We start from the raw sequence: 26,881 nt of genomic DNA on the forward strand, positions 1-26,881 counted from the left end.
CGGGCGCTGGACCACAACAACAGTGCTGACGACTCGGCTTGTCGCGGCGATGTAGAGGAGCATGGGCTCCTTTTCAGTCGGCGCGGCCAGGACAGGCGGAGTGGTCAACATTTTGTTCAACTCATGGAAGGCTTGGTCGGCTTGATCATTCCACTCAAAGTGAGTGGACTTCTTCATGAGTCGGTACAGGGGGAGGGCCTTCTCTCCTAGTCGGCTGATAAAACGGTTCAGGGAGGCTAAGCAGCCAGTGAACTTCTGCACATCTCGCAGCTTGGTGGGAATCTCCATCCTCTCGATGGCTTTGATCTTGACAGGGTTGCACTCAATGCCGCGTTCGGAGACCAGGAAGCCTAGCAGCTGGCCGGCTGGCACTCCGAACACGCACTTCTCGGGGTTGAGCTTGATCTGGAATCGGCGCAAGTTGGCGAATGTTTCCTTCAGGTCTTCCAGCAAGGTACCGCGCTTCTCTGTCTTCACCACAATGTCGTCTACGTAGACGTGGGCATTTCTGCCGAGTTGTTTCAAGAGACATTTCTGCATGCAACACTGAAAAGTGGCACCGGCGTTTCTCAAGCCGAATGTCATTGTCAGGTAGCAGAAAGCTCCAAAGGGTGTGATGAAGGCAGTCTTCAGGCGGTCAGCCGGGTCCAACTTGATCTGATGATACCCTGAGTATGCATCCAAAAAACACAACAGCTCGCATCTGGCTGTGGAGTCTATCACTTGGTCAATCCGTGGCAAAGCAAACGGATCCTTTGGGCAGGCCTTGTTCAAACTTGTGTAGTCTATACACATGCGCCACTTGTTATTCTTCTTCAAAACCAGAACTGGATTGGCAAGCCATTCTGGAAAGAACACTTCCATGATGAAGCCGGCTGCAAGGAGCCGGGCTATCTCTTCTCCCACGATTCTTCGCTTCTCTTCTGACAGTCGGCGGAGGGGTTACCTGACTGGCTTCGCATCAGCTCGGACATGTAACTTGTGCTCGGTGAAATCCTTCGGGACACCCGGCATGTCCTTTGGGGACCATGCAAAGATGTCTCGATTCTCACGGAGGAAGTCGGCGAGCTCGCCTTCCTATTTACTGTCCAAGTTCGCCCCAATCACGGCGAACCTCTCCGGGTGCTCTGGGTCTAGAGGTATCTTCTTTGTCTCTTTCGCGGGCTGGAAGGAGCCCTGCACATCAGAGTCCTTGGGGTTGGGGGACAAGGCCAGCTGCTTGCCGGCCATGGCCACAACCCGCTCCAACATCTTCTTCTCTTCGGCCACCACGAGGGACTCGGCCAGCCGGCTGCTGGCCATGGCACACTCGATGGACTTCTTGTAGTCGCCGACTACCGTGATGATCCCCTTCGAGCTCGGCATCTTCATCTTCAGGTAGGCATAGTGGGGCACAGCCATGAACTTGGCCAAAGCAGGTCGGCCAAGCAGTGCATGATAGGGGCTCTCCAGATCCACCACCTCGAACCATATTGCTTCCCGGCGAAAGTGATCTTTGTCTCCGAAGAGAACATCCATTTTGATCTTGCCGATTGGAGAGCAAGATAGGCCAGGTACGATACCATGGAAGACAGTGTGGCTCGGCATGAGCTGCTTCTCTTTGATGTTCAGCTTGTCCATGGTGTCGCGGTACAGTATGTTGATACTGCTTCCGCCGTCTATCAGGACGCGGGAATATCTGGCAGCTCGCCTCTCCGTCGCGAGGGTGACGTCTAGGACCATAGCATAGGAGCCAGGCGAGGGCATCACCTCTGGGTGGTCGGCCTGGCTCCAGCTGATGGGCTTTTCCGACCAGTGCATGAACTCGGCGGTGCTAGAGGCGACTGCGTTTACTTCTTGGTGTTGCCAGCGTCGGCTGCGCTTGTCATCGACTTGACTTGTGAAGACGACGTAGGCGTCGTGCGCTTCGGGGAACTCGTCTTGGATGGCGCCAACTGCAGGCCGGGCCGCCGGCTGCTGGGGAGCTGGAGGCGGCGGGCCGGGAGGCGGAGGCGGCACCATCCCTTCGCCCTTGGTGATGCGGGTGAGCCAGTGGCATTTTCGCGTTGTATGGTTGGACGGCTTCGCGCCGCTGTGGAACTTGCAGGGAGCATCGAGTGCTTGCTCGTAGGAGAAGGACGGCTGCCAGGGCGGCCGGCCTCCCTTCTTCTTGGGAGCGGGCCGCTTCTCGGGCTGCTCGTCTTCGACTGTGGCCACCTGCCGACTGGAGGAAGTCGGCATGGGGCCCTTGCGCTTGTGGTCGTTCTGGTAGGGGCGCCGGTTTGGGTCACCAGCCGGCGTCTTGGGAGCCGGAGCAACTACCTTCCCCGAGGCGTCCACTCAGAGCTCGGTCTTCATGGAGGAGTCGGCAGTGGCATACTTGTTGGCGGTGATCAGCAACTCATCGAGGGTAGCCGGCTCGTCACAGAGGAGTCGGTGCTTGAGGAGGGTGCCCTCTCGGCACCCGGCAGTGAAGTACTCGATGGCCTGGACCTCGTGCACTCCCTCGCAGGAGTTGCGGAGCTCGGCCCATCGCGTGAGGTCGTCGCGGGTCGACTCGTTGGGCCCTTGGACGCAGAGGGAGAGCTGGCGAGGCTTGGGAGGCCGCTTGTAGGTGCTGGTGAAGTTGCGGACGAAAACCTCGGTGAAGTCCAGCCAGCTGTTGATGCTGTACGGCTTGAGGCTGTTGAGCCACGTGCGCACCGTCCCTTGCAGCATCAAGGGGACGTACTTCACGGCAACGCGCCGGTTGCCGTTGGAGATGCTGACGGCTGTGGAGTAGTCGATGAGCCAATCTTCCGGCTTCACTGAGCCGTTGTACTTGAGTGTGTCTCTGGGGAGCGAGAACCCTTTGGGGAAGGGCTCGTCGCGGATGCGGGGGCCAAAGCATGGCGGGCCGACATCGTCTTCTTCTTCTAACGCCAAGGACCGAGCAAGGCGGTCGATCCTGTGGCGGGCGTCACTCTCGCCGACTCCTTCTCGGCGGCCGAGTCGGTCGGCAAGAGTCGGATGCGTGATGGGCGGCGGAGTGAGGCGTCCTTCTCTTCCAGGCGGGGGAGGCGGCAGGTTTCCTTGGTGTTCGACCGCCCGAGGGCGGCCATCCGCGTCGCGCTCGATAGTGATGCGAGTCCGGCTGCGGCTGGCAGCTGGCTCCTTGTCTTTCCTCTGGCGCGTGCCGCTCGCAGTCGGCGAGCGGGACGTCGTGGCGTGCTCCCGGCGCGGGGGGTGGCTATCAGCTCGGGCGCCGGCTTCGTGCCGTTCTGCAGCCGCGTCAATCAGCTGCTGGATCCGTCTTGTCATGTAGGGGAGCTCATCGGCTCCCAGCCCATTGAGCTCCTCTGCAGCCGCCTGAGGGGCTCGCAGATTCTCGAGCGGGGTGGCGTAGACGGGGTGATCTGCACCCAGCATGCTGGCAACGGCTGCGCCGCGCTTCTGGACGAAGCCGGCTCGGCTCGGGCCGCTAGGCGGCGGCGTCCCGAAGGCGGCGGCGTCCCGAAGGCGGCGCGGTCGACTTCGCGCTGGTGGGCCTCGGCGAGGCGTCTCATCGAGGCTATCTTCTTGCTCTCCATGATGAGGGCAAGACGGCGTGCCTCCAGGGTCTCGGCGTCGGCGTCGGCTGGGATGGGGATGGAGAGGTCGTGCATCGCCGCTTGCTGAGCGTCGCGGGCGCTCCCGCCCGAGTTGGAGACGTGGCTGATGACCAGTACTTCAGTGACAGCGCTGCTGCCGCTGTCAGCTCGAGGGAGTGGGTCGTCGAAGACCACCACGTCGGAGGGGTAGGCGTCGAGCGACGCGGTGTCGGAGTCGATGAGCATCGGGTCGGTGGAGCCGACAGACTCCATGTCCGCAGTAGGCTCGCTGGAGACGCGAAGTTGGTCGAGGAGGCTGATGAGGCGGCTCTCGGGGTAATCGGTGCCTGCGTCGGACGCAGGCTCGTCGGAGATGCGAGTCTCGCCGAGCAGATCGGCGAGGCGGCTCGCTGCGCAGGCGTCGTCGACGCCTTGCAGCGCGTCGGGGCAAACGCCATTGGGCGCAGCAGGCTGGCTGCGCTCGCGGGAAAGGAAGAAGGTTCCCGTCCAGAACAGGTCTCCGGACAACGGTGCACCTGGCCCCACGGTGGGCGCCAAATGTTGGGTGGTTGGTGCGACATATGCCAAGGGATGGCTTATCATTGTGGGAGCCAATAAAACGTCGCCGGTGCCTGGAAACGGGATGAGGCGAAGACATGCACGCCGGCGAATCTTACCCAGGTTCGGGGCTCTCCGAGGAGATAACACCCCTAGTCCTGCTCTGCGGGGTCTCCGCATGATCACTAGATCGATAAAGAGTAGCTACAATCGCTCCTAGAGCTGTTGGGATCAAGGGAGAAGAAGAACAAGGCTAGCTCTTTCTTCTCTCTATCTATGGTGCGTGTGTGTGTGCTATGCTTGGAAGCAAAACATGCAGAGGTGCGAACCCTTTGCATGGGTGCTCCGCTGGGTTTATATAGACCTACCCCCCGGGGGTACAATGGTAATCTGACTGGGACTTGGCCCCAGCCGCCAGTGTCTACGCCTGCCGGCTTCTCCGCCGGCTGCTGGGTCCCGCCGGCTGGTGGGTCCCGCCGGCTGCCGGCTCCTCGGTCGACAGGCCGGCCCCACTGCCTAGGGTCTTGTCGGCGGCTGCATACTGTAGCCGCGCCTCTGATGATGAGGGCTTTGTCGAGGTAAGCGTGGCTACAGTGATCCGCATCGGGGGCTATCACTGTAGCCTCACCTCGTCTTGTCTCCTTAATGGGGCTCCTGCCTCGAGGAAGGGAGTCGCCAGCTTCGCGAGGCCGGCTATGCTCCTGGCCGACTAGGAAAAGCCGGGCCGCCTTCACGCCTCTTTCTGGCTGAAGGGGCCAACAGTCCTTGGGCCGTACAGGAGTGGGTCGTGGATGACGTCGTAGCCGGCGTGGCTACAGTGCCCGGCCGCACGGGGGACATGCCCGCCTCGGGCTTAGGGGGTCGTGGGCCGCACTGTGGCCACACCCCGTCATGTCGCCGTTATGTAGGAGTGGTTGTGGTCTTGGCCGGCTTCTAGGAGTCGGCGTCCTTCTTGGCCGCCTTCTTGGAGTCGGTGAGGCTGGGTCGCCTTCCGGGAGCCGGCTTTAGTGGTAGCCGGCCGGGGAAGGCGGCCCAAACGCTTGGAGTGCTTGAAGGCCCAAAGGCCTGATAAATTTTCTGAAGAGCCAGGGGTAGTCGGTGAGGCTACCCGTGGCCAATTACTCCGACAACTTTATTGAAACAAAAGCAATAAAACATGATTACTACAGTAACATAATCATGTGAACACACAAAAACAGTTGGTAAATGTGTTGGGTTGTCTCTCAACAAGAACTTTTCTTTATTGCCTTTTAAGCTAGGCATGATGATTTCAATGATGCTCACATAAGAATAGTAATTGAAACATGAAAAAGGGCATCATGAATCACATGGAAAGCACATTTAAGTCTAACCCACTTCCTATGCATAGGGATTTTCTGATCAAATAATTTATGAGAACAGGAATCAACTAGCATAGGAAGGCAAAACAAGTGCAACTTCAAAACTTTCAACATAAAGAGAGGAAACTTAATGTTGTTGCAATATGTAAAAGCAAATGTTCCTCTCTTATAATAATTTTCAATAGCATCATGAATGAATTCAACAATATAACTATCACATAGAGCATTTTTTTCATGATCCACAAGCATAGAAATTTTATTACTCTCCACATAATCAAATTTCTTCTCATCAATAGTAGTGGGAGCAAACTCAACAAAATTACTATCATGAGAGTGAAAATTAAAATCATGATACAAGTTTCATGGTTATCATTATTCTTTATAACATACATGTCATCACCATAATCATCATAGAAAGCAACTTTGTTATCATAGTCAATTGAAACCTCTTCCCAAGATAGTGTATTCATCATTAAATAAAGTCATGGCCTCTCCAAATCCACTTTCTTCAATATAATCATCATAAATAGGAGGCATTCAATCACTATAACAAATTTGCACAACAAATCTTGGGGGGCTAAAAATATCATCTTCATCAAACATAGCATCCCCAAACTTATGGCTTTGCATATCATTAGCATCATGGATATTCAAAGAATTCATACTAACAACATTGCAATCATGCTCATCACTTATACCAAACATTCTATTGAATTCTTATTCTATCAATTGAGCACAATTTGCCTTTCCATCATTTTCACGAAAGACATTATAAAGATGAATAATATGATGCAACCTCAATTCCATTTTTTTGTAGTTTTCTTTTATAAACCAAACTAGTGATAAAACACGAAACTAAACGATTCGATTGCAAGATCTAAAGATATACCTTCATGCTCTCACCTCCCTGGCAACGGCGCCAGAAAAGAGCTTGATGTCTACTACACAACTTTATTCTTGTAGAGACGTGTTGGGCCTCCAAGCACAGAGTTTTGTAGGAAAGTAGCAATTTTCCCTCAAGTGGATGACCTAAGGTTTATCAATCCGTGGGAGGTGTAGGATGATGATGGTCTCTCTCAAACAACCCTGCAACAAAATAATAAAAAGTCTCTTGTGTCCCCAACACACCAAATACAATTGTAAGTATAGGTGCACTAGTTCGGCGAAGAGATGGTGATACAAGTGTAATATGGATAATAGATATTGATTTTTGTAATAAGAAAAATAAAAAACATCATGGTAGCAATTGATAAAACGGAGCACAAATGGTATTCCAATGGTTAAAAATGAGGCCTAGGTTCCATACTTTCGCTAGTGCAGTCTCCCAACAATGCTAACATAATTGGATCATATAACCGTCCCTCAAAGTGGGATGAAGAATCACTCCAAAGTTCCTATCTAGTGGAGAACATAAGAAGAAATCGTTTGTAGGGTACGAAACCACCTCGAAGCTATTCTTTCCGATCGATCTATCCAAGAGTTCATACTAAAATAACACCAAATAATTTCAAATTCATAATACTCAATCCAACACAAAGAATTTCAAAGAGTGCCCCAAGATTTCTACCGGAGAAACAATGACAAGAACGTGCATCAACCCCTATGCGTAGATTACCCCAATGTCACCTCGGGAATCCGCGAGTTGAGTGCCAAAACATATATCAAGTGAATCAAAATAATACCCCATTGTCACCACGAGTATTCATTTGCAAGACATATATCAAGTGCTCTCAAATCCATAAAAGTATTCAATCCGATAAAACGAAATCTCAAAGGGAAAACTCAATTCATCACAAGATAGAGAGGGGAAAACACCATATGATCTGACTATATTAACAAAGCCCGCGATACATCAAGATCGTGGCATATCAAGAACATAGGAGAGAGAGATTAAACACATAGCTACCGATACAAACCCTCAGCCCCGAGGGTGGACTACTCCCTCCTCATCGTGGTGGCCGCGGGATGATGAAGATGGCCACCGGAGATGATTCTCCCCTCCGACAGGGTGCCGGAACGGGGTCTAGATTGGCTTTCGTTGGCTATAGAGCCTTGCGGCGGCGGAACTTCTAATCTAGGGTTACCCCTGATGGTTTCTCTATTTATAGGATTTTTTGGCGTCGGTTTATGGGCCTCGAGGTCAGCACAACCCACCAGGGTACGGGCAAGGGCCCAGGCGCGCTCCGGTGTCTTGTGCCCTACCCCTTCACCTTCTGGTCCGTCCACAAAGCTTCGGCGGTCTCTTTTGTTCCAAAAAAAATCGTCAAAAAGTTTCAGCTCATTTGGAGAACTTTCATTTCTGCACAAAAAACAACACCACGGTAGTTATGCTGAAAACAGCGTCAGTCCGGGTTAATTTCATGCAAATCATACCAAAACCATAGAAAATTGTTGTAAACATGGCATGAATACTTCATAAATTATAGATACGTTGGAGACGTATCAGACAAAAAGGGCGCCGGCAGGATAGCCTGACGGGGAACACTCGTTTATTTACATTAAAGAGGCATCTCACCTCTGCATGGACATACACATGCACGAGTTCCAGACAAGGTTCATCTTTTTTCATTCATATGCTAATACAAGTACAAGCATTACAGAACACAAACATGGACTCGATAGATTACATTATTTGAATTAAAATTTGGCAAGTGCCTACAGGTTTAAGATTGAAAAAAGATAAGTGCCTTGTAATGCCTTTGCCCCTGTCCATCTCCCATAGGAAGAGGTCGAAGAGGCCGGAGGCGGGCACAACTGGGATTCGGCGCCTCCCCAGGATCAGGAGGTCGCCACTCCCCAGTAAGGAGGAAGAAACCGAAAGGCAGTCGTGGATGGTGACGCTGCCGGAGGAACAGATGGGAGGCACAGAGTCACCGACAAACACGACTCATCGGAACGGTCGTCCCCGTTCTTGACTCGTCGTGGGTTGCCGCTGCTGTCCGCATCACTACCACCCGAAGACCTCTGCATGGCCGTGACGCCAGACGCCATGCTCTCTGGGTCTTCCCACAGAGAGCATGGTCGTCTCCAGGAGCCCTGGCATTAGGAGCCCAGGGACGCATGAGAAAGCAAGGAGCCTTCCTGCATGACAGGAAGACGACGCCCAGGAGGAGCCAGATTCGCCCCTATTAGCGATGAATCTCTTCCATGGCTCCTCCCCAGTGCTGCAAGGGGAAGAAGAATGGGGAGCAGCCGACCACTACAGGCCATGCCCGCCTCGAGCCGCGACATGGTGTCATCTGCGTCCCCTCCGACTGAAGTCAAGGCCGCGGGCGGCCCGGTGGCAAGCACGCCGGGATCGCCACTCCTGGTGTTGTCGCCTCGCCGCCCGGGTCCTCCTTCCAGATCCAGGGGAAGCTTCAAGATGGAGCCCGGGGCACGGCCCAAGCACTTTTTTCCAGCATAACCAGCAGAAGCAGAACACAGAGGGGGAAGAGTGCGAGGTTGAATGACCCCGCCCTCCTCCGCTCCTCCTTTTATAGGCGGGGCGGGGAGGGGGGCTACTCCATCAACGGGCGGCCACCGTCCTCCTCCACCAATTCAAGACAACCGGGCCCTCACCATGATGCTCTCCTGCGGCACGCGCCTCCGTTGCCTACCCTGCGCGATGCATGCATCATACATGGCCAAGGATGAGGACGTGGTGGGAAGAGTGAATTGGCGGTTTCTACCCCATGCGTTAAAGTCATTCACGGGCCATTACTGGAGCGGCCCCACCAGTATTGGCTTTACACGACGCACGGGGAAACCGGAAACTGGCCCGAAATGAAGGCTAATAAAGAAGCAAAGGAGACCTCAAAAGACTAGCCTCTTCAGCAACCCTGCCTCTACACTTATTTGGCCCTACCCCGACGACTCTCAGCAGCGCGTTCGGGGCAGGCCCGGGGGCTTCTGTCGGTGCAAAAAACCCTGGGTCTATTGCCCAGACAATGCACAGGCACAAGAACAAGATCGAAGCAGCAGCCAAGTCAGAGTTCAAGGAACCGAGAGATACGAAGGACCAACATGCAGATGAAAGGGATCAAGATCAAGCCAGAGAAGCAGGATATCGCCAAGAGAAAAGCCTCCCTTGCCAGACAGGCGAGCCCGGCAAGGGGCAAGGCCACACCCATAAGCAGGCGACCAAAGCACCCCGGCATGGCCTGCCGGGGCTCACGGAGGCAAAACCACCTCACCAACCACTCCATCAGGACCCTCGTCGTTGATCAGTGTGGTGTCAAGCCGCAAAGTTATTGAGTGGCAGTCGTTCGCCACATGGCTGCCTCTCCTTACAGGGAAAACCCGCAGACGACACCCGTCCTACCACGTGTCAAGCAAGCAGGTGCGAAGCTGGCAAGATAGCCCGGAAAGCCTTGCCGGGCAACCAGTGCTGTGATACTAAGCGACGCATTTAATGTGCCCTGTTAGCCCGCAGAGTTAGGTATGATAGCACTATTTGTTATCATATCAGTGCATAATGACTACTTCGCCATTGTGTTGACCCCTTGATCAATAAAAGGAGGCCCATGGAAACCGTAGAAAGGGTTAGAAGGTTGGATAACTCACACCCCCATACGCGCGTAATCGCTGCTGCCCCGAGGCAACCCCTGCCGGGCTAGTGTACTACGCTCCACCACCACCTTTTCCACCATCAATCCACCAAAGCAGGAGTAGGGTTTTATGCCTCACGGCGGCCCGAACCTGGGTAAATTGCTCGTGTGATCCCTGCCGTGCTGCCCCACACTCGTCTGCTCTTTGTGCAACGCGTCGCCCCCCTGCCGAACCAGCAAGGGGCCTCCTGGTCCCATAGGTGGAAGTGGTTTCCCGCGACAGCCGGCAGCTAGAATTCTGGACTGGAAAAGGAGCAAATATTAGAGACCCATTCTGCGTAACTCCAAAAGTACCAAAACTTCAAGAAGAGTCATTTTGGAAGTAATATACAATGTTGGGCAAAGAAATACCAGAGGGGGGCCACCAGCCAACCACAAGGGTGGAGGGTGCGCCCCCCGTCCTTGTGGGCCCCCTGGCAGGCCCCCGACGCCCATCTTCTTCTATATGGTGTGTTTTGACCTAGACAAAATTAGAAGGAAGCTTTCGGGACGAAGCGCCACCGTCTTGAGGCGGAACTTGGGCAGAGCCAATCTAGGGCTCTGGTGGAGCTGTTCTGCAGGGGAAACATCCCTCCGAGAGGGGGAAATCATCGCCATCTTCATCACCAACGATCCACTCATCGAGAGGGGTCAATCTCCATCAACATCTTACCATCTCCTCTCAAACCCTAGTACATATCTTGTATCCGATCTTTGTCTCAAAACCTTAGATTGGTACCTGTGGGTTGCTAGTAGTGTTGATTACTCCCTGTAGTTGATGCTAGTTGGTTTATTCGATGGAAGATCATATGTTCAGATCCTTAATGATAATTAATACTCCTCTAATTATGAACGTGAATATGCTTTGTGAGTAGTTACGTTTGTTCCTGAGGACATGGGAGAAGTCTTGTTATAAGTAATCATGTGAATTTGGTATTCGTTCGATATTTTGATGAGATGTATGTTGTCTTTCCTCTAGTGGTGTTAGGTGAACGGTGACTACATGACACTTCACCATTGTTTGGGCATAGGGGAAGGCATTGGGAAGTAACAAGTAGATGATGGGGTTTTAGAGTGACAGAAGCCTAAACCCTAGTTTATGCGTTGCTTCGTAAGGGGCTGATTTGGATCCATATATTTCATGCTATGGTTAGATTTATCTTAATTCTTCTTTTCGTAGTTGCGGATGCTTCCGAGAGGGGTTAGTCATAAGTGGGAGGCTTGTCCAAGGAAGGGCAGCACCCACGCACCGGTCGACTCACATATCAAATTATCAAAGTAACAAACGCGAATCATCTGAGAATAATGAAAACTAACTTGACAACAATTCCCATGTGTCCTCGGGAGCGCTTTGCATTATATAAGAGTTCGTCCAGGCTTGTCCTTTGCTACAAAAAGGATTGGGCCACCTTGTTGCACCTTGTTTAATTTTGTTACTTCTTACCCGTTACGAATTATCTTATCACACAACTATCTATTACCGACAATTTCAGTGCTTGCAGAGAATACCTTGCTGAAAATTGTTTGTCATTTCCTTTTGCTCCTCGTTGGGTTCGACACTCTTACTTATCGAAAGGACTACGATAGATCTCCTATACTTGTGGGTCATCAAGACTCTTTTCTGGCGCCATTGCCGAGGAGTGAAGCACCTTTGGTAAGTGGAATTTGGTAAGGAAACATTTATATAGTGTGCTGAAATTTACAGTCACTTTTTACTATGGAAAATAATCCTTTGAGGGGCTTGTTCAGGGTATCTTCACCTCGACCGGAAGAGCAAAGAGTTACTCCTCAACCTACTGCACTAACTAAAAATATTTATTATGAAATTCCTTCGAGTATGATAGAGAAACTGCTAGCTAATCCTTATGCAGGAGATGGAACATTACATACCGATATGCACCTAATTTATGTGGATGAAGTTTGTGGAATATTTTACCTTGCAGGTATGCCCGAGGATGTTGTCAATAAGAAGGTCTTCCCTTTGTCGTTTAAGGGAAAGGCATTGACATGGTATAGGCTATGTGATGATATTGGATCATGGAACTACAACCGATTGAAATTGGAATTTCATCAGAAGTTTTATCCTATGCATCTGGTTCATCGTGATCGGAATTATATATATTTTTTAGCCTCGTGAAGGAGAAAGTATCGCTGAAGCTTGGGGGAGGCTTAAGTCAATGTGATATTCATGCCCCAATCATGAGCTCTCAAGAGAAATTATTATTCAAAACTTTTATGCTCGACTTTCTCATAATGATCGCTCCATGCTCGATACTTCTTGTACTAGTTCTTTTATGAAGATGGATATTGAATTCAAATGGGATTTATTGGAAAGAATTAAACGCAACTCTGAAGATCCTATTGTTTATAATGTTGATCCTATTGTTCCTACTTCTTATAATGTTGATCCTATTGTTCCTACTACTTATATTGAGAAACCACCTTTTCCAGTTAGAATAAAGGATCATGATAAAACTTCAACTGTGGTTTGTAAGAGTTATACTAGAACACCTACACCCCTGAGCAAATTAAAGTTGAACCTAGTATTGCTATGGTTAAAGATCTCTTGGTTGATAATATTGATGGGCATGTTATTTATTTCTGTGATGATGCTGCTAGGATTGCTAAACCTGATATGGAAGATAAACATAGACCTGTTGTTGGCATGCGTGTTGTTTCTGTTAAAATTGGAGATCATTGTTATCATGGCTTATGTGATGTGGGTGCTAGTATGAGTGCAATCCCTTATACCTTGTATGAACAAATTATGAATGATATTGCACCTGCTGAGATAGAAGATATTGATGTTACTATTAAGCTTGCCAATAGAGATACTATATCACCAATTGGGATTGTTAGAGATGTTGAAGTCTTGTGTGGGAAAATTAAATACCCTACTGATTTACATGTTCTTGGTTCCCCACAAGATACTTTTTGTCCCATTATATTTGGTAGACCTTTCTTGAATACTGTTAATGCTAAGATAGACTGCGAGAAAGATATTGTTACTGTTGGTTTAGGGAATCTTTCTCATGATTTTAATTTCTCTAAATTTCATAGACAACACCATGATAAAGAATTGCCTAGTAAGGATGAAATTATTGGTCTTGCTTCTATTGATGTGCCTCCTACTGATCCTTTAGAACAATATTTGTTATACCATTAAAATGATATGTTTATGAATGAAAGAAGGGAGATGGATGAGATATTATTTAATCAAGGACCTGTTTTGAAACACAATTTGCCTGTTGAAATCCCCGGAGATCCTCCTCCACCCAAGGGTGATCCCGTGTTTGAGCTTAAACAATTACCTGATACTTTGAAATATGCTTATCTCGATGAAAAGAAGATATATCCTATTATTATTAGTGCTAACCTTTCAGAGCATGAAGAAAAGAAATTATTGAAAACTCTAAAGAAGCATCGTGCTGCTATTGGATATACTCTTGATGATCTTAAGGGCATTAGTCCCACTCTATGTCAGCACAAAATTAATTTGGAGCATGATGCTAAACCAGTTGTTGATTACCAACGACGGTTAAATCCTAAGATGAAAGAAGTGGTAACAAATGAAATACTAAAGCTTCTGGAGGCAGGTATAATTTATCCTATTGCTGATAGTAGATGGATAAGTCTCGTTCATTGTATCCCTAAGAAGGGAGGTATTACTGTTGTTCCTAATGATAAGAATGAGTTGATTCCACAAAGAATTGTTACAGGTTATAGAATGGTAATTGATTTTCGCAAATTGAATAAAGCTACAAGGAAAGATCATTACCCTCTCCCTTTTATTGACCAAATGCTAGAAAGACTATCCAAACATACACATTTTTGCTTTATAGATGGTTATTCTGGCTTTTCTCAAATACATGTGTCAAAAGATGATCAGGAGTAGATCACTTTTACTTGCCTTTTCGGTACTTTTGCTTATAGATGTATGCCTTTTGGTTTATGCAATGCACCTGCTACCTTTCAAAGATGTATGACTACTATATTCTCTGATTTTCATGAAGAGATTGTTGAGATTTTCATGGATGATTTCTCCGTTTGCGGAACTTCTTTTGATGATTGCTTAAGCAACCTTGATTGAGTTTTGTAGAGATGTGAAGAAACTAATCTTGTCTTGAATTGGGAGAAGTGCCACTTTATGGTTAATGAAGGTATTGTCTTGGCGCATAAATTTTTTGAAAGTGGTATTAAAGTTGATAAAGCTAAAGTAGATGCTATTGAAAAGATGCCGTGTTTGTCGGTCTACACAAGTAGGGGTCCCTTTTTTGCACCCCTTTACTTGTGCGGGGGCAGTCGCAGCCCCACGCCCCTGGCCACCCTTGGCGGGGCAGAAGAAGCAAAACCACAAGACAACCAGAGCAACGCCAAGACAAAAACACAGAGAGCAGAGGGGCGAGGAGAACTCCCCCGGTCAGGCCCTTGCCGGGGCGGCCTCCACAGCCCCGGCAAGAGCCTTGCCGGAGCAACTCGCCCGACACCAGCAGAGCCGCCACCCTTGAGCCCAAGAGTTCCAACACCATCAACCACATTGGAACCAAGGCTCGGGAGGCGCCTCTGTGGTGGCATGCAGATCTTTGTGAAGACCAGAAACATACAAGACTAGATGAAGAAATAGAAGACGACGATCCTCGGCAAGATCCTTGCCGAGGAAACTCATGAGACCCCCGGCAAGATCCTTGCCGGGGACGACCGCGACACCGCGGCAAGACCCTTGCCGGGACCCCGGCAAAATCCTTGCCAGAGACATCCGCGGGGCTGCAGCCAGGCCCACATCTACCAAGACTCCACCGCCGTTCCCATACAACTGCCAGCCCACCAACTAGGCGAGCACCTGCGTGGCGACGCGCGGATTCTAGGCCAACTCAGTAAGCACCTGCGTGGTGGCATGCAGATCTTCGTGAAGACTCTGCCACCGCACCAACTCAGCAGCCAGCCAGCGTGGCGCTACATGCCTCGTCAGTTCGGACGCGCGTCGAAGCCAGGCGAGGCGGCCACAGCTGGGACGAGATTCCTTGCCGTCCCTGATAAAGCAATAAGGGCACGTCGGCAGCGCATTAAATGCGTTTGTCCTACGGTACGAGAGGATAGACTCGACCACTGTATAGCTTTCCACCTCCTGTGTGCCACTGTGGCAGCCCCTTTGTCTAGAAAAGGAGGCCCGCGGTGTACTGGGAGAGGATTCGGACTTTTTGGACCCTGCACACCTTGTAGCTAGTCCAAGAACACCAGATAAACAGAAACCAGCAAGAGTAGGGTATTACGCATCACTTGCGGCCCGAACTTGGATAATTCCCCTCGCGATGATCTCTCAATCCCGCTCTTTCAATAGCCCCGTGCCCGCCAACCGTAGAAGGTATTCCAGTGATCCCATAGGTGTCGTTTCCCCCGACATCTTTGGCACGCCAGGTAGGGGTGCAGGCTGTGAAAATCTGGTTTGAAGGTTAGCATACCGACTTCATCATCACCATCGGCTCATCCGGGGCCAGCCCGTCCGCGCGAGCGCGAGCAGGCGACCAGATGCCCACGGATGGGGCCGGAGACGTGGCCCGCGAGCATCCACGACATTCTGGCGATCGGAGCCAGGCGAGCGGCGTCGTCCGGATTCGAGACGACGAGCCACGCGCCGCTAGGTCCGGGGGCGGAGCCATGCTACCCATGGGTGGCGCAGCAGCCGCTATGGCACCCCAGCTGACGCCCGCGCCGCGCCCTTCCCAGGCCGCGCGCGATGAGAAACACCGCGATACCGGAGCCCCCGGGCACCGCCGCGGAAAGAGCCATGTGCGCCACTCACAGGACAAACCAGGCCGGCGTGCGTTCTTAGACGCCGGTGCGGGCGGCGTGCGACCGCGAGACTGCGACAGAGCTCCTTATAACCTGGTTAGAAGCTGGAGCGTGTCACGGTCTACGCAGGTCTCGCCGCCGCCTACGCCAGCAGAAGCGCTGGCGCGCGTGCAGCTGCTCCTCGACTTCCCCCTGCTGCGGAGAAGCTCGACGAATGGAGAGCCACCATCCGAAGCCTTGTCAGCTTCGCCAACAAAGATGAGCCGCTCCCGACGGGACCCTCGCACCGGCGTCCTGACGAGCCGGTGCATGCCGGCGGTGGGGAGACCAGAGATGCTGCGACCACAGTGCACTCCCCCCAACCCGCGGCCGCGACAGCATCCACCGGGCCGTCGACCCGATGTCGCTGACAACGTTTCCACAGCGTCGTCCGACCCGTGAACACGTCGCGACCAACGTCAAGTCCTTCAGGGACGAGCTTAGGAAGACGCTCAAACTACCATCGAACAACCACGGGAGATGCGCCATTAGTCAGATTGGCGTGCGGGGCCTACCATGGACCACCCGGCGCCGGGGGGGGCCCGACGACCTGCCTTATGAGGTGGGTTGTCCAGCCTTTACCCGAGAGCTACGGCAGTTCCAGTGGCCCTCCCACCGCACGTTCAAGCCTGATGTTGGCGAGAAATACAACGGCAAAACCCACCCGCCGGAGTTCCTCAACATCTATACCATCGCGATGCAAGCTGCACGAGCTCACGACGACAAGGTGCTTGCCAATTACTTCCCATCGGCACTCAAACCCAACGTCATGCCATGGTTCATGCACTTGCCAGCAGATTCCATTTCTTCTTGGTCGGGTTTGTGTCATGAGTTTGTTGGCGCCTTCACCGGAGGCCACCAGGCTCATGGCCAGGCAAGCGATTTGCGTATCATCCCCCAGAAAGAAGGCGAAAACCTGCGCAAGTACATACGGAGGTTCAGCCAGGTGCAGTACAACATCCCAGATGTTCATCCCGCCGCCGTTATCAGCGCATTCCATCAGAATGTGCGCAACCGCAAGATGCATGAAGAGCTGGCGATGAACAAGGTCAAGGATGTGGCCGAACTCTATGTTCTGGCCGATAGATGCGCTCGAGCTGAAGAGGGGAAGAAGTACCCCGGCGAGGATGCCGGTGCGGAAACCGACTCCACAGACGAAGACACCGCCGCCCCGACAAAGAAGGGTCGGCGCCGCAACAGGAAGCGCAAGGGCAAGACTGTTCTTGCCGTTGAGGGATCCGGCGAGCTCGGCGCCGCCAAAAAGGCCAAGGCTGACAACCCCGGCAAGGAGATTGCCGGGTGCGCCACCTGCTTGGCCTTGGCGGCCGCCGGCAAGCCAGGAGGCTCCAACAAGCAGTACTGCAAGATCCACCGCACCAAGGGCCATGACCTCCAGAACTGCCGGCAAGTTGAGCTGCTTGCAGAAAAGCAGAAGGCTGAATATGAAAGGCGAGACAAGGAGAAACGTCAGGATGGTACTGAGGGATCCGACAAGAAGCGTGGCGGCCAAGGAGGTCGTCACGGCAAGGATGACCAATAAGAGAGGCCCGCTCGAGGCCGCGACAAGAAAGAGGAGGATGATGATCATGACGAGGACGACGAGTCCGACGAGCACGAGTTCCGGAAGGATACAGAGGCTATGTGCGTCGACGGTGGCACCTCGTTGCACGCCTCACACTGGCAGCTGAAGCAGTGGCCGCGTGAGGTCAGTGCGGCGGAGCCATCGTTCGACGCCCAGAAGCCGCTGAAGTGGTCCCGTATGCCCATCGTTTTTTACACCGAGGATCACCCTGACCGCACAACTGCGGTCGGGTGTTTGTTGTTGTTGGTTTCATGAACAATACGCAACCTCAAGGTGACAAGAGTGCTGGTGGACGGTGGGGCCGGTCTGAATTTGGTCTCGCCCACTGTGATCAAGAAGCTGCGGATTCCTAATGGAGACCTCGAAGAGACGGGCACGTTTCAGGGGGTCAACCCGGGAAGGAGCCAGCCTAAAGGCAAAATCACGCTGCCGGTTACGTTTGGGGGCGAGCTAAACTATAGGATGGAGAAGATCGTCTTTGATGTCGCCGAGATCCCCTTGCCATACAATGGGATGCTTGGCTGCCCAGCGCTGGCCAAGTTCATGGCGGTGTCCCACTGCGCCTACTATACGTTGAAGATGCCAGGGCCGTTGACCGTCATCACTGTCCCCTCTGACAAGAAAGACGCGCTTATCTGCGCCGACCAACTCTACCGAGAGGCAGTTGCAGCAACTGCCACCAGGGCACTTGCTCCTGCCGCTGAAGCTCCAGGGAGGAAGAAGGCCGGGAAGACCTCTTCCGTCCCGCTCGTCGCCTTCCTGCGGGTGAATGTCGATGTATTTGCATGGCAAGCATCAGACATCCCTGGCGTTCCTAGGGAGGTGATTGAGACCATCTTGCTGTCTGTCCTCACGCGCGGCCTGTCAAACAGAAGGTCAGGAAGCAAGCTTTGGAGCGACAAGAGTTCATCATTGAAGAAATCAGGAAGTTGGAGGCAGCAGGCCTGGTGAGAGGGGTACTCCACCCCACGTGGTTGGCCAATCCGGTGGTGGTGCGCAAGGCAAATGGGAAGTGGAGGCTGTGTATTGATTACACAGACATTAATAAAGCATGTCCGAAGGATCCTTTCCCTCTGCCACGCATCGACCAGATTGTAGACTCCACTGTCGGGTGCGACTTGTTGCCGTTCCTCGATGCCTATTTGGGGTACCACCAGATCATCATGATGAAGGAAGACGAAGAGAAGACCGCGTTCATCACCCCATGTGGTATGTACTGTTTTGTACGAATGCCTTTCGGGTTGAAGAGCGCTGGTTCGACTTTTGCCCGAGCAGTCCAGATTGGTTTTGAGCCCCGGCTACATAGAAATATGGAAGCCTATATGGATGACATAGTGGTCAAAACCAAGGACAGGGCCATGCTCGTGCAAGATTTAGAAGAAACATGCGCAAACCTGCGCAAGATCAACCTCAAGCTCAACCCAGAGATGTGCGCGTTCGGTGTCCCCTCCAGCAAACTTCTCGGGTTCTATGTGTCTCAACGCGGAATCGAAGCAAATCCCAACAACATCAAAGCGATCGAGCAGATTGAGGCACCAAAACAGGTCAAAGATGTCCGTAGGCTTGCCAGCTGCGTTGCTGGCCTGAGTAGGTTCATCTCCAAATCTACTGAGCACACCCTCCCCTTTTTCAAACTTTTGAAAAAGGTGGGTCTAGTAAAATGGACTCCAGAGGCAGAGGCAGCACTGCATGATTTGAAGAGGTACCTCTCCTCCACTCCAATACTAGTCGCGCCTAAAGCACGGGAGCCGTTGCTACTGTACTTGGCAGCGACGAATCAAGTGGCCAGTGCCACGCTGGTGGCGCAGAGGGAACTTCAGGGAGAAGCAATAGTTGCAGCAGAGCCATCGGATGGCGAGCCGGGGTCTTCCCCAGTAGAGCATGACGCTGGTGAATCAGGACCCCCAACAAGGCTTGGACCCGCCGAGGCAGAACCTGAGCGGATGGGCGAAGAGGGACAGAAAAATAAGATGGTGCAGCACCCAATGTATTTTGTCAGTTCCCTCTTATAAGGGGCTAGGTCAAGATATTCTGGGATGCAGCAGCTGCTTTTCGGCCTCCTCATGGCCTCGAGAAATCCGCGCCACTATTTCCAAGCACACGAGATCACCGTCGTCACTCGTCTCCCTTTGCAGCGGATTTTGCACAACCTAGATGCAACGGGGAGGATTGTGGAGTGGGCGGTGGAGCTATCAAGCTTTGGCCTCAGGTTTGAAAGTACTTCAACGATCAATAGCCAAGCTTTGGTGGAGTTCATAGCAGAGTGGACCGCAACGCCCGACGAGGAGATCCAGGAGACCACCCTTCCCGGCAAGGAGGCGAGAAGTGAGTGGATCATGTACTTTGACGGAGCTTTCTCACTCCAAGGTGTTGGTGCTGGCGTGCTACTCGTTGCACCCACTGGAGAGCACCTCAACTACGTAATCCAGATGCACTTCCGCCGGGAAAAATCAATGAACAATACGGCGGAGTACGTGAGGTTGCTTGCCAGTCTCAGGATCGAGGCAGACCTCGGAATCAAGAAGGTCATCATCAGAGGTGATTCACAGCTCGTCGTCAAGCAAGTCAACAAGGACTACCAGAGCCCGTTGATGGAGGCCTACGTGAATGAAGTGAGGAAGTTGGAAGAACATTTCGACGGCCTACAGGCAGAGCATGTTCCCCGAGCGGAGAACAGCATTGCCGACAACCTTTCGAAACGCGCCGCCCTCAAGTTGCCTGTGGAACCAGGTACCTTTGTACTTCAGTTAATACAACCATCCGTAGAGCCATCAGCAGGGCAGAACAAGCGAAGGAAGAAATGCCCCGGCAAGTACCTTCCCGCTGAGCTCCCAGGAGCAGCCGACAAGGAGGTTGCCGAGCACCCCAAGCTTGCCGAGGGGCAGCTACCTCCGACGGGCCCCCCGACGCTGACCGTAGAGGCAGCTGCCCCTACGGCTGAAGATGTGCCCTTTGTCCTTGCCGTCGAGCCGCAGGCTCCGGCAAGGGCGTAGCCCACCATCCGTTTCCTCCAAACAGGAGAGCTCCCCGAGGAGCAGGGAGAAGCAGAGAGAGTAGCCCGTCGGTCTAACGTGTACCATTTTGTGGATGATACCCTATACACAAGGAGACCAAACGGAGTCAGGCTGAAGTGCATTCCTCAAGAGGACGGGCTAGAGCTGTTGGCAGAGATACATGGAGGTATGTGTGGATCCCACATAGGGTCGAGGGCCCTTGCCAGCAAGGCATTCCAGCAAGGATTCTTCTGGCCCACAGCCCTCCAGGATGCAGCTGCGCTAGTAACTAAGTGTGAAGCGTGTCAGTTCCATTCAAAGAAGCTTCATCAACCAGCTCAAGCCCTTCAAACAATCCCTCTCTCCTGGCCATTTTCGGTCTGGGGGCTCGACATACTGGGCCCTTTCCCCCGTGCTGTCGGGGGCTTTGAGTACTTGTACGTCGCAATCGACAAGTTCACAAAGTGGCCCGAAGTGGAAGCAGTAAGGAAGGTGACAACAAAGTCAGCCGTCAAGTTCTTCAAGGGGCTAGTTTGCCATTTTGGTGTGCCGAACAGAGTCATCACCGACAACGGCACGCAGTTCACAAGCCACGCCTTCATGCAATGCATTCAGGACCTCGGTAGCAAGGTCTGTTTCGCTTTAGTAGCACACCCACGGAGCAACGGCCAGGCAGAGAGGGCAAATGCTGAAGTACTGCGAGGCCTGAGGACATAGACTTTTGACAGGCTGCACAAGTGCGGAAGGCGCTGGATCGATGAGTTACCAGCGGTACTTTGGTCGATCAGAACGACGCCAAATCGAGCCACCGGCCAGACACCCTTTGCCCTGGTATGTGGGGCAGAAGCAGTTCTCCCCACAAAACTCACATATGGGTCACCTCGAGTGCTCTCATATGACAAGATTGAGCAAGAGTTGCGCCAAGATGACGCGACGCTCCTTGAGGAAGATCATCTTCGGGCGGCTGTGCGAGCTGCACGCTACCAGCAGGCCTTGTGCCACTACCATAGCCGCAAGGTTCATGCCTGAACTCTTGAGGAAGGCGACCTTGTTCTTCGGCGCGTTCAGTCGGCCAAGAATTCCAACAAGTTGGCGCCGAAGTGGCAAGGCCCTTATCGGGTAACACGAGTCACTTGGCCCGGCGCAGTCCGCCTGGAGACCGAAGATGGTATCCCAGCGTGCAACTCCTGGAACATCGAACATCTTCGTAAGTTCTACCCATGAGGCATAGTTGCCGGGCCTCTCGGCAAGGTACCTTTTGTGCGATCCTTGCCGACAAGGCATGTAACCCTTTGTACAAAGCCAGGCGCAAACCCTGAGCATAAATAAATGAAGCGCTGGCGCCCTAAGTTTTAGCATGCATGCTAGGTTAAGTCTCTCTCTGGTAGGGTTGATAGTGCCCGGCGGCAACTAACCCCTAGCATAGAGGTCGGGTGTGTGTCTTTCCGTCCTTTCCAGTCTTTTCTTTGGTTCACAGGCTACACAGGCGTTTCCGCCGAGCCATTTAAGGGCAGGAAGACAGAACGACATCCCCGACCCCGGCAAGCCATTGCTGTGGGGGGGGGTGCAGATTCAAGCGCCCGACCACGACGAGCCAGGGTTGCCGGGGGCTGCAGATCCAGATAAGTCCTTTATCCCCTCTTATGCTTTTCCGTATGAAATTGGGACATATGAAGCCTTGTTCATTCCTGGGCCACCGTGCTCCCCCTTTCCTGTGCCCAAGGACTATTCCCTGGGCCGGAACTTGGTTGTAGTTGCGGTGTCAAGGAAGCAAATGAAGGTCCTAACTATACTTCGCCCCTGCCTCCGCCGAGAGCGTGAGTATGGTCGTGAATGAAGCGAGGGAACGACAAGGCTTGTTGGCAGGTGACAATGTTTATCTTAAAAATAACAAGGACTCGTTCCTTGGCATGGGCCTCGCTCACGCACAAAGAACCCGGCAAGCACCCTTTTTTCATTAATATGTTCCTAACAGGTACAGTTCGTATGGAATGCGAACATGAGCAAGGGGATTACAAGGTTTAAATCCAACAGGGGCCCGCAGGCTTAAAAACTAAAAAGATAAGTGCCCCGTGATCCCCGTCCTTGCCCTTTCCTCCCAGGTGCGGCAAGTAAAGGCAAAAAGGAGGCGACGGGGAACGCGTCTATGGAGAGCTTGACGAGGAAGGCCCTCAGTAGGGCGCGTGGCCGAGGGGGAGGGCGACGCGGTCAGTCGGAGTCGGCGTCCTCCCGCTTGACACCCTCGTCGTCGCTGTTGCTGTCCTCCTCGTCACTCCCGCTTGAAGAGGAGTCTTCATCATCGGAGGAACTCTCCACGCAACACTTTAGGCGGGTTCCAAAGTCCCCAAAGACCTTGACGGAGAGCAGGCCGTTCTCCATTAATTTGAAGTAGAGAAGGAGCCCCTCCGACAGGTTGTGGGCACGAGCGAAGGTCTTCCATCCGCGACAAAAATACATGACGTGAGGGGCGGGGAAGTCGACATCGACCCGCATGCTACCATTCCCGCAACCCCTCATATGCAACCTCAAAGCCTGTGGTGAGTCGAGCTCCATCTCCTGAGCGAACGGAGTAGGGAGACAAAGACAACGGCGCACTGGCCGGTGCAGCCTGATGATGAACTCACGGGGCTGGTCTCCGACGTGGCCCTCCATTGGGGAAGGGGCTGCTGGCGGAGGCGAGGCCGGTGTGCCGCCCCGTCCTCCTCCTCCCCGAGCACCACGACGGCCTCGGCCTCGCCTCCTTCCCCGTCCTCTTGTGGCCGGCTCCGCCACCACGAGCTCTTGGGAAGGAGGGGCGCGCTGTTGAGCAGAGACCCTCGTCGCCGCCATCGAAGTGCCGGCGCGCCTGAGGGAGTCCTGGCCTAAGGGGTCCTCGGGCGTCCGGCCTGTTATCCATGGGCCGGACTGATGGGCTGCGAAGACATGAAGGCCGAAGACTGTACCCGTGTCTGGATTGGACTCTACTTGGCGTGGAAGGCAAGCTTGGCGACCGAAGATTCCTTCTTATGTAACCGACTCCATGTAAACCCTAGATCCCCCCGGTGTCTATATAAACTGGAGGGGTTAGTCCGGAAAGGACCGAGATACATTACCATAGTCATACAGGCTAGACTTCTAGGGTTTAGCCATTACGATGTCGTGGTAGATCAACTCTTGTAACACTCATATTCATCAAGATCAATCAAGAAGGAAGTAGGGTATTACCTCCATAGAGAGGGCCCGAACCTGGGCAAACATCGTGTCCCCCGTCTCCTGTTATCATCGATCCTAGACGCGCAGTTCGGGACCCCCTACCCGAGATCCGCCGGTTTTGACACCGACATTTGTGCTTTCATTGAGAGTTCCACTGTGCCATCGACAAAAGGTTCGATGGCCCCTTCAATCGTCAATAATGACGCTGTCCAAGGAGGAACCTTCCTCCCCGGACAGATTGTTGTATTCGGCGGCTTCCTACTGCGGGCCAACTCGCTTGGCCATCTGGAGCAGGTCGATAGCTACGCCCCTGGCCATCAGGTCAGATTTTGAATATCCGTGGAGACTTGATCTTAAAGGGATTTGAGCCCGCGGTGATCGCTCCCCCTCGCCCCGATGAACGTGACTTAAAACTGTCATCGGATCACACCCGGGAGATGCTTCCTGCCGCTGCAACAACCTTAGAGCCAAAGCAAATCGTGCCATCCGAGGCCACAGAGTCCGCGGCGTTGGAGCCGCACACGGACTCAGCATCCCACAATATTCGCGTCAATGGAACTCCGGACTCGTCTCCGACTATAAGTTCCGGACCAGGTACGCCTGCGGACACCGAGCTGGATTGGTTATTGATTTTCGAATTTAGCGCCGCGGACATCTTCCAGCATTCACCTTTGGGTGACGTGCTAAACTCTTTAAAGAATTTGTCCTTGGAGACGGACTCACAGCCGAACTATGTCCGGTTCGAGCTAGAGACGGATGACGAGGAATTTTGCTTCCCACCCGCCACCCACTTCATAGCCACTGTCGATGACTTAACCGACGTGCTTGACTATGGCTCCGAAGACATCGACGGTATGGACGACGATACCGACAAGGAGCAAGGCCAAGACCCGCCATTCACTGGATGTTGGACGGTTACCTCTTCGTACGACGTATACATGGTTGATACACCTAAAGGATCTGGCGACGACAAAGAAGAGCCAGATGCAAATAAAACCTCTGGGACGCAGTCCAAGCGCCGACGCCCCAAACGCCGTTCTAAGCCTCGTCGCTCAAAGACGGCAACACCGGCACCGGAGAAAATAGTACTCCGGGCGACGCCGAAAACAATGAAGACCCTGTCGGAGCTGCATCCGAACTGGAGGAACACGGCAACGGGCAAGATAATTCTGTTGAACAGGCCATAGAAGATGACTCGGAGGATGACAGTTACCGTCCACCCTCCAAGGAGGAGACAAGCCTCGGCAACGAAGACTTCATCATGCCTGAGGATCCTCTGGAGCAGGAGCGCTTTAAGCTTCAGCTCATAGCCACTACAAGGAGCCTGAAAAAGAAACAGCAGCAGCTTCAAGCTGAACAAGATCTGCTCGTCGACAGATGGACTGATGTCCTAATAGCCGAAGAATACGGCCTCAAGTGCCCAGCCAAGAGTTACCCAAAACGCAGACTGCTACCTCGGTTCGATGAGGAGGCACCAGATCCCATACCTCCCTTGCGCAATGCGGACCGACCAGCACGCGGTCGGGATAGTGCGGCAGACCGACCACCCCGTGGTCGGGATAAAACGGCAACTCGGGCCAAACAACAGCCCGCCCCACCACCCCGCGAACACAGGGATAGACCAGCTTGGGACCATACATACGACCTTCGGCAGGAATTGGACAGAAGAGGAGGACACACCAGATCAATATACGGATCGCGAGGACACTTCCCTACTCGGGATGACAGCTACCTATTCGGACGTGACAAACTCAATCACACCCGGGCCGACAACCACAGACGGACTTCGTCGGAGATACGCCGTGACGCGGCCCGCTATAGAGGCGCCACACACCCTCTCTGCTGCACAGATGAGGTGCTGGATAATGAATTCCCCGAGGGGTTCAAGCCTGTCAATATGGAATCATACGACGGAACAACCGATCCCGCGGTGTGGATCGAAGATTTTATTCTTCACATCCACATGGCCCGAGGAGATGACCTCCACGCCATCAAATACCTCCCATTAAAGCTCAAAGGACCAGCTCGACACTGGCTAAATAGTCTGCCTAATAACTCCATCGGCAGCTCGGAGGACTTGGAAGAGGCCTTCCTCGACAACTTCCAAGGTACATATGTCCGGCCACCCGTTGCCGATGACTTAAGCCACATAGTTCAACAATCTGGAGAATCAGCCAGAAAATTCTGGACTAGGTTCCTAACCAAAAAGAACCAGATCGCCGACTGTCCGGATGCTGAAGCCCTAGCAGCCTTTAAGCATAGCATCCGGGAAGAATGGCTCGCCCACCACCTCGGCCAGGAAAATCCGATGTCCATGGCAGCTCTCACGACACTTATGACCCGCTTCTGCGTGGGAGAGGATAGTTGGCTGGCTCGCAGTACAAACACAACCAACAAAACAGGCCCCTCTGAGGCCAAAAACAACACCGGCAAGCTCTGGCGCAACAGACACAAATGCCAAAGGAATGGCGATAACACCGATGACACTACAGTTCACGCCGGATTCAGTGGCTCCAAGTCCGGCCAGCGAAAGAAGCCCTATAAAAGGAGCAGCGGAGGACCATCCAGCTTGGACCGCATACTCAATCATCCTTGCCAGATACATGGCACCCCAGACAAACCGTCCAACCATACTAACAGAGATTGTCGGGTCTTTAAACAAGCCAGCAAGGCAAACAACAGAAACAAGGAAGGGGAATCACACAACAAGGACGATGACGAGGAGCCCCGACAGCCAAACACTGGGGGGCAAAAGAAATTTCCCCCTCAAGTCAAAACGGTGAACATGATATACGCTACACACATACCCAAAAGGGAGCGCAAGCGCGCACTTAGGGACGTCTATGCGTTAGAGCCAGTCTCCCCAAAATTCAATCCATGGTCATCATCACCGATCACCTTCGACCGCCGAGATCATCCAACCAGCGTCCGCCATGGCGGTTCGGCCGCACTGATCCTCGACCCAATCATCGACGGATTTCACCTAACATGAGTCCTAATGGACGGTGGTAGCAGCCTCAACCTGCTATATCAGGATACAATACGTAAAATGAGCATCGACCCCTCACGAGTCAAGCCCACGAAGACTACCTTTAAGGGAGTCATACTAGGCGTAGAGGCCCATTGTACGGGCTCAATAACGCTGGAAGTATTATTCGGTTCCCCGAATAACTTCTGAAGCGAAGAACTAATCTTCGATATCGTCCCATCTCGCAGCGGCTATCACGCCCTGCTCGGACGAACCGCATTCGCTAGATTCAACGCGGTGCCA

Source organism: Triticum aestivum, chromosome 2D (assembly GCF_018294505.1).
Source record: "Triticum aestivum cultivar Chinese Spring chromosome 2D, IWGSC CS RefSeq v2.1, whole genome shotgun sequence".
NCBI lineage: Eukaryota > Viridiplantae > Streptophyta > Magnoliopsida > Poales > Poaceae > Triticum > Triticum aestivum.